This window comes from Equus quagga, unplaced genomic scaffold (assembly GCF_021613505.1).
Source record: "Equus quagga isolate Etosha38 unplaced genomic scaffold, UCLA_HA_Equagga_1.0 73442_RagTag, whole genome shotgun sequence".
Taxonomy (NCBI): Eukaryota; Metazoa; Chordata; class Mammalia; order Perissodactyla; family Equidae; genus Equus; species Equus quagga.
In genome coordinates, this window is record NW_025802777.1 from 1,145,150 (window position 1) to 1,152,342 (window position 7,193).

Sequence of the window (7,193 nt, forward strand, 5' to 3'; positions counted from 1 at the left end):
GCCGAGAGGGTCGCCTGCGGGGCTGTGCAGGACGCCTGTGGGTAAGAGAACACCAGCACAGCCCGAGTGCCCAGCAGCGAGAGAAGGGGACGGACCACTCGTGGTGTAATCGCACAAGGAGAAATTCTGCGACGGCGACATTGAATAAACTGCCAGCACCCACAGGATGTGGACGAGCCCAGGAACACAACATTGAACAGGGAAATCACGTCCCACAAAGCCACGTGAGGAGTGACAGCCTCTTTACAAACTTCAAAAATAAGCCAGACTACACCACGTGTGTTCTCAGCCTACACGTATATGTGATAAAACTGCGAAGAAAACAAACACCACCGGCAGAGTCCCGGCTCCCTCAGACGGAGGAAGAAGGGGTGGGGTGGGAAAGAGCAGAGGCCACCGCGAGTGACCGGCCGCGTTCCAGTTCTCGAGGTTGGAAGGTGCGGAGTGCTGGTTCTATGATCGGTGTGACCTCAAAGAGCGAGGGCAGGACGGGTGCTCTGAGTGGGCTGTGACCCCAGATTGGGATCCATCCCGTCTGTGCACCTGAGGTCCGGAATCCTTTAAAATATTTGTTAAAGAGAGAGGAGGAGGGGTGACCAGGCGGAGCGCAGAGGGTGTGCAGGGCAGAGAAACTACTCTGTGTGATGGTGGACACACGTCATTGTGCCTTTGTCCAAACCCACAGAATGCACATCACCAAGAGTGAACCCGAGTGTCACCTGTGTACTCTGAGTGATGGTGTCAGCGTGAGTTGATGGCCTGTAACAAACACACTGCTCTGTGGGGGGTGTCGATGGGCTGTGCATGGGGGCGGGGAGCAGGCAGGGGAAGTGGGAAACCTCCATACCTTCCCCTCAATTTTTCTGTGAACCTAAAACTACTCTAAAAAATAGTCTATTATAATTTTTTTAAGAGAGAGGGCTGAGGAGGGAATTGAGGAGGAAGAAGAGCTGTTTTAAACATTTTACTTTTACGGTCACTTGACTCTCCTCTCTAGGCCACAAGTGCTATCTGTGTCCAAGGACCCAGCTACATTAAGAGGTCTCGCCACTCCACGGAAAGGCACCTGTGAGGCATGCCCAGCTTGTCCCCAGGACCAGGTGAGGGGGATCACGGACACATGTGCCCCAAGGAGCCAGCCCTGAGCACACTCTGCATCATATGGGTCCTCACAGCACCCACACAGCAGTTATCACCATCCCATGCCTCAGCCTGGCAGGAGGGCTGCCCCTGCACCTGCCCTCACGCCACAGGGAGACTCTCTGAGCAGGACCACTTCACTCTCAACAAGCCCAGGTCCTGAGGGGACAACTAGCACCTTGGTTGAACTCCCAGAGCCACCGCCCTCCAGCTTTGCAATCAGGGCTTCCCTGGAGGCCGCAGGGTGGGGACGAAGGAGTGGAGGCCTCTGCTCAGCCCATGTCCCCTCTGGCCATTGGGGCCACTGTCCTGGGACATGAGGCCTTGTTGGAACCACCATGGCAGTCTGGGTGCCCCTGAAAGACTCTGCCCAGGCCAGAGGCCGCAGTCAACAGGGGACACTGAGGCAGCCCAGCGTACTCAGGGCCGAGGGGCACGTCCTGCCTGGCGGTCCCATGCAGATGACCCGAGGAACTGAGGAGGCTGACCTGCTCTCGACGGGCTCAGCACTCAGAGCGGCAGGATCGGGGTTGACCCCACGCTCTGGGGGCGGGGCACGGCCTGCAGCCCCTCTGCAGTAAGAACCCCTGTCATGCTACAGGAATCTGGGCCTCTGTGGGGCAAGCACCATGCCTGAAGCATCAGGAAGCCTTTGTCACCCCGTACCTGGGACACTCGGTGCATTTGAGACGTGGTTTCCTCCAGAAAGTGGTCCCCACGTCTTTGCTCGTCAACACCTCCCATCCAGATTTCAGAGGTGGTCGTCTGGACAGTCACGCTGGCCGTGCCTGTCTCCCGAGGGGTTGCCGTCCAGCCCCGCTGCAGCCTGTCTGGCCGTGTCTGCATCTGGGGTGAGTCCCTGGGGGAAACCTGCGACCTGTGACCTGAGGCCCCGCCCCCTCCTCCCGGGCCTGGGACCCTGAGACCGGCAGCTGCAAGGGACGCCCAGTTCATGGAGTGGTCCTCAGACTTGCTCCTGACCCCAGGGCCTCAGGCCTCATAGAACAAGACCATGCGAGCAGGGCAGGCTCTGCGGGCACACTCCTCAGGCCTCCCGGGCCTTGCACACTCACACTCCTTCTGTTCCCCTCTCTGGGGGAGTCAACCCAAGAACAGAGCTCTCTCCATGGGAGGATCCCAGATGATGCGCTGAGGACCATGCGCCGAGAAGGTGGAGGCCGTCCGAGACACCAGTGCAGGTGAACTCATCCCTCCTGGCAGATGCCACAGCCATCTTGGCTGCCCCGGCCAGTACTCATGGGGCAGATGCTGCTGGGGGCTCTGCGTCTGCCTGGACGCTCGGACAGCCCTGTGAGGACGTCCGAAGCCCCCAGTGTAGGCTGAGGAGACCAGGCGGCTGGCCCAGCTGACAGCCAAGCCAGGCCCCAGCCTGTTCCGCTGACCCCAGTGACCGCCATGCATCAGGGCCACAGCCACCCAGGTGAAGGGAACCAGGAGCCAGGGCTCAGGCCACGTCTCGGCCACCTTCCAGTCTTGTGGCCGTGTGCCAAGCACATTTTGCACCCTCCCTGCATGCTTCCTACAAAATGGGACAGCAAGAGCACTGGCCTCTGCTGGCCATGATCGGGGGTCCAGGGGACAATGAACACGGAAGTGCCCTGCAGACCGCTCCCTGGAGAAGGACAGCTGTCACTATCCCCTTCTTGTCACACCCTCTGGAGCAGAAGCAAAGGGGGAGGAGAGGCAGGCCCCTTCTGCCCCCAGGGAGGAGCCCAGCACGCAGTGAGGACACTAGGCAGAAGGGGAGGCCGGTGTCTGGCTCAGAGACGACGGATGGGGAGAGGGTTAAGCCGGAAAATTGATCCTATGGGGAAGCCACCGGACGGAAGCCAGATGGTTCCCTCACTGACACCCAGCTGCGGAGTCTGCCTCCCTCAAGGCCTGCTAGCTTCCTTTCCCGCCTTTGGAGATCAGAGGAAGGGTCACCCCGCCCGCGGCTGGGGACTGGGGGGGTAAGGGGGGACCTGCAGGGCAGGAAACCGGCTTTGAAAAGCGCATTTAAGGGACAGGCAAGTCCACGATCGATCGGGAAGCACCTTCTGAGAAAACAGAAGCTCTCAGAGAGTGAGACACCCAGAAGTGCAAGATGAAAGTCTCTTTGTGTGAATGCCACGGCTCCCGGCCTGGGCGTCCGTCCCCCCTCGAGGCCTGGAAACTACAAAGGGACAGGACCCTCCGGGAGGAGATGGCCCTCCTCCAGCCCGAGGCCAGCAAGGAAGTCTCTGCTTCACCAGGAAAGGGAGGCCGTCTCAAACCTCAAAGATGCAGGTCAATACGAGGAAATGTGCCCTGCCACGTGTTGCACGAGTCCTTTCATACAAAATGTCCAGAACAGGCAACTCCAGAGAGACAGGAAGCACACTGGTGGCTGCCAGGCACTGGGGAGAGGCAGCTGGGAGGAACTGTGAATGGGGATGGGGTGTTCTTGGGGTTGATGAAAATGTTTGGCATTAGATGGTGGTGTTGGTTGTACAATATCGTGAATCTACTAAAAGCCGCCGACCTGTGTACTGTGAAATGAAGAATTTTATGTTGTGTCAATTTGATCTCAATTTAAAAAATTTTTAATGTCAATGGACTGATTTAATCAATAGGTAGATAGATGATAGAAGACAGATCCTAGGTAGATCTAGATGGAAGATAGATGACAGAGAGACAGACAGACAGATAAGTAAGGTGTGTGTGATAGGTGAGTGACCTCTAGATGACCAGGACTTAAATTGCAGGGGAACTGGCAGAAGGCTCTTATCCGGCCCTCCCGGCTGCAGGGCCATTAAAACTGTGGGCTAAGGTCTCCTGAGCGCTTCCCACGCACCAGGCACGGTGCTAAGCACTCTCGGCCCATCTGGGGCTGAGCCACCACACGTGCAGATGGGGAGGGGCCACCACGGCCACCAGCTGGCAGTGGTGTGAAACCCGCAGGCAGATTCTGGGACAGGACACCCAGACAGTTCATCAGAACCCACATGGGGGCCCCTCCAGCAAGCTTGTACAGCCGAGACGAGAGCCACTGTCCCACGTGCTCAGCACAGCTTCTTACAGTGGGATGTCCATCTCCCCTGATAGCCTCTAAACCCAGACACAGACTGACGCTTCCTCCTGGGCCCCCCTTGCTGGCTTTGGCCGGGCGGTCTTCCGAGTGCTGACCTGCTCCACCCGTCCCCTCCCCAGGTGGCCAGCAGGATTGGAAGTCAGCTCTAGGGGCCAAGCACACTCCTGCCCCTCCCGAGCTCTGATGGCCCCCAGCCGTGTAAGGACAGTGACCACCCACTCACGTCGCAGCCATGCAGGCACAGTCCCAGGTGGTCCTACATCGTCCTCCTTGGATCACCCCTGGGTGGGGGGGTGGATGACTGACCCCCAGGAGCTCAGCCCAGTCACTGCATCTTCTCGGCCGGCCTCACGGCTTCTTGGAGTCTCAGTTCCTTCCCTGTGGGGTGGACAGCATCCCCGATGGGGTAAGGTCATCAAGAGAACTGACTGAAGTAACGCAGGCAATCGTGCCTCCAAGGTCTGCCACAGCTGGTGCTCAAGGTTCTGGCCCCAGCCACCGGGGACCCAAGGCCAGGAAGCAGATGCCCCCTGTACCCCAGCTCCATCGTGCACCCCACCTCACTTGGGGACAGGTCATGACCAGAAGCCCCACTGGGCTGTCCCTGCAGCCCGGAGCCCAGCCCCACCTCACAGATCCCTTTGCACCCACCTGCTGCCCCCACACTCCGAGCCTCACCAGCCCTGGGCTTCCCCCATTTGTGAAATCCCTGGATAGTCCCTGCCGAGAGGCTGAGCCCGTCTGCCCACTAGGAGACCCGTGCATGGCTCATGCAGGTCCCCAAGGTCCCCGACTCCCATTCGCTGCCCCTGCTAGGTCTGCAGGCCTGAGGACGGGCTGGGTCCAGACCACCGGGGACGGGACAGCACCTGCCGATCCCGGGGCGAGAGAGAGTATCCTGGACCCTGGGCGGAGGTGCCAGAGCCCCGGGGATTGAACTGTAGGCCAGCGGAGAGCGGTGGGGTAGGAGGGACGCACGCGTGGGCGTGGGGCAGGCTGGCAGGTGGGGAGAGAGGCCTGAGGTCTCCAGGGGTAAAGAGGAGGCAGGCTCGGGGAGAGACCAGGGACCTGTCCTGGGGGAGCTGGATGTGGGAATGGACGGGGACTGCGGCCAGGGGCCACATGGTGGAGGACGGGGAGAGAGGAAGGCTGAGGTTGGGAGAGGGTATTGGAGGAAGAGACACAGGGCTCTCCCCTCAGGCCTGCGGTGCAGGTAGTGGGAGAGTGTCAGGCCCTGGGGGCCGCAAGAAAGGGCTGGTGTCTTCAGGGGAGGGCAGTGTATTCGTTGACTGAGTCCAGGGGGACCAGGAGGGGTCACTGGAAGGCTGGGGGAGGGGAAAGGATGCACCCAGGACTGTGGGGCCGAGACCCCAGGTAGTGACCAAGGACAAGAGGAAAGCAAGGCTGCTGGACGAGGCTGGTGCCGGGTGGCCCTCAGCCCCTGGGGGACGGCAGGTAGCTGATGGGTCATAATCAGCGCCCTGGGCTGGAGGGGCTGGCAGAGTCCCCTCTGGGGCTGACTCGCTGTCTCTCAGCAGCAGCAAGCTCAGGAGTGGAGCCATGGCTCGTCCAACCCACCCTCACCTGCAGGTGCTGGGTGAGCGCCTCGGTTTCCATCTGCGGGGGACAGTTGCCCTAGAAGGTCTGGGCCCTCCGCTCTGTAGAATTGTCCCTGCAGAACAGACCCCAGTGTGAGAAGCACGCCCAACACCCAGAACTTCAGGGACTTTGTCTTTTGTGTTCTTTTAGTTGAGATATAATTAGTGTACAGTTAACTGTATTCATTGAACTCTACACATCAGTGCGTTTGACAGATGTCTACACTCATAAAATCACCTCCACAATCAAGACACAAAACATTTCCATCACCCCCAAAACTTCCTTGTGCCCCTTTGCAAGCTACCTCCCCCAACCCTGCCCCCAGGCAACAACAGACTTGCTTTTGTTGGTGGATGTATGCACCACCTGCTGTAAAAGGTTTTAGAGACAATGAGGCAATTGCTATCTGAACCCTCTATGACCACCTCTCCTCTCCAGCCTCACTGGCCTTCCCCTCCTGGAACACCCAAGCATGCCACTGCCCCAGGGCCTTTGCACATGCTGTTCCCTCTTCCTGGATGGCTCTTCCTCCCCGTGGCTGCCTCCTTACTTCCCCTGGGTCTGTGTCCAAATGTCATATTGTCAGGGAGGCCTCCCCTATCCTGTTAAATAGTCACCCCACCCTCCGCACACCGTCTCCCCTGTCTCTGCCTCCTTTTCTGGCACTTGCTGCCATCCAGCACACCTGGCATCTCGCATTTGCTTGCCCTTGCCTGTAAGCTCTGGGTGAGCAGGGCCTCTGACTGTCGGGCTTCTGCTCTGACACAGTGCTTCAGATCCCGCCTCCATCACATGGGCAGGGGGAGTGGGCAGGGGAGAGCTTTAGGCAGCCCGTCCATACCCGATCCCCAGTGCCTGCCATTTTGTGCATTCAAACAAAGCCACCACAGGGGAAGCATGGAGGAGAAGGGCTGGAGGGAGTCTGGCTCTACAGTCTCGAGGCCCCCGGCTCCTGAGGTCACAGCCCAGGGCTCCTGAGCGCAGGTTTCAGGGCTCTCCACCAAGACTGGCCGCCTTCCCTGGGTGAGGGGCAGGGCCAGACTCTGGAGCTAGACTGCCTGGGCTCAGCCGTGCCTCAACGCCACTCAGGAGGACAGGCTTAACCTCTCTGTGCCTCAGAGTCCCCTTCTGTAGCACAGGGATGGCAATGGTGGCTGCCTGGTGGAGTCGTGCGAGGATCCAGCGGTCACAGCTGTGAAGACCAGAAAATGCCTGGATGCGCTGCCCGTGTTAGAGAAGCCAGGTGGGGGCGAGACAGCGAGGGGAGGGGGCAGGAACCTCAAAAGTCACCCAAGGGGGTGGATGGGAGGCTGGAGCCCACAGACCCATCCCACTGGCTTGTCTTTAGGACTAGGACCAGAGCTGATCGTCCCCACCCCGC

The 7,193-nt window shown here is 59.6% G+C and overlaps 1 long non-coding RNA gene across 1 annotated transcript; it reads left to right on the forward strand.

Moving 5' to 3' along the window:
- Positions 1-342: 342 nt before the first annotated feature.
- LOC124234342 (uncharacterized) lies at positions 343-3,702 on the forward strand. The gene is made up of 3 exons (XR_006887273.1): positions 343-437; positions 686-746; positions 998-3,702. It is a non-coding gene; the product is annotated as an uncharacterized LOC124234342 (long non-coding RNA).
- Positions 3,703-7,193: the final 3,491 nt, after the last annotated feature.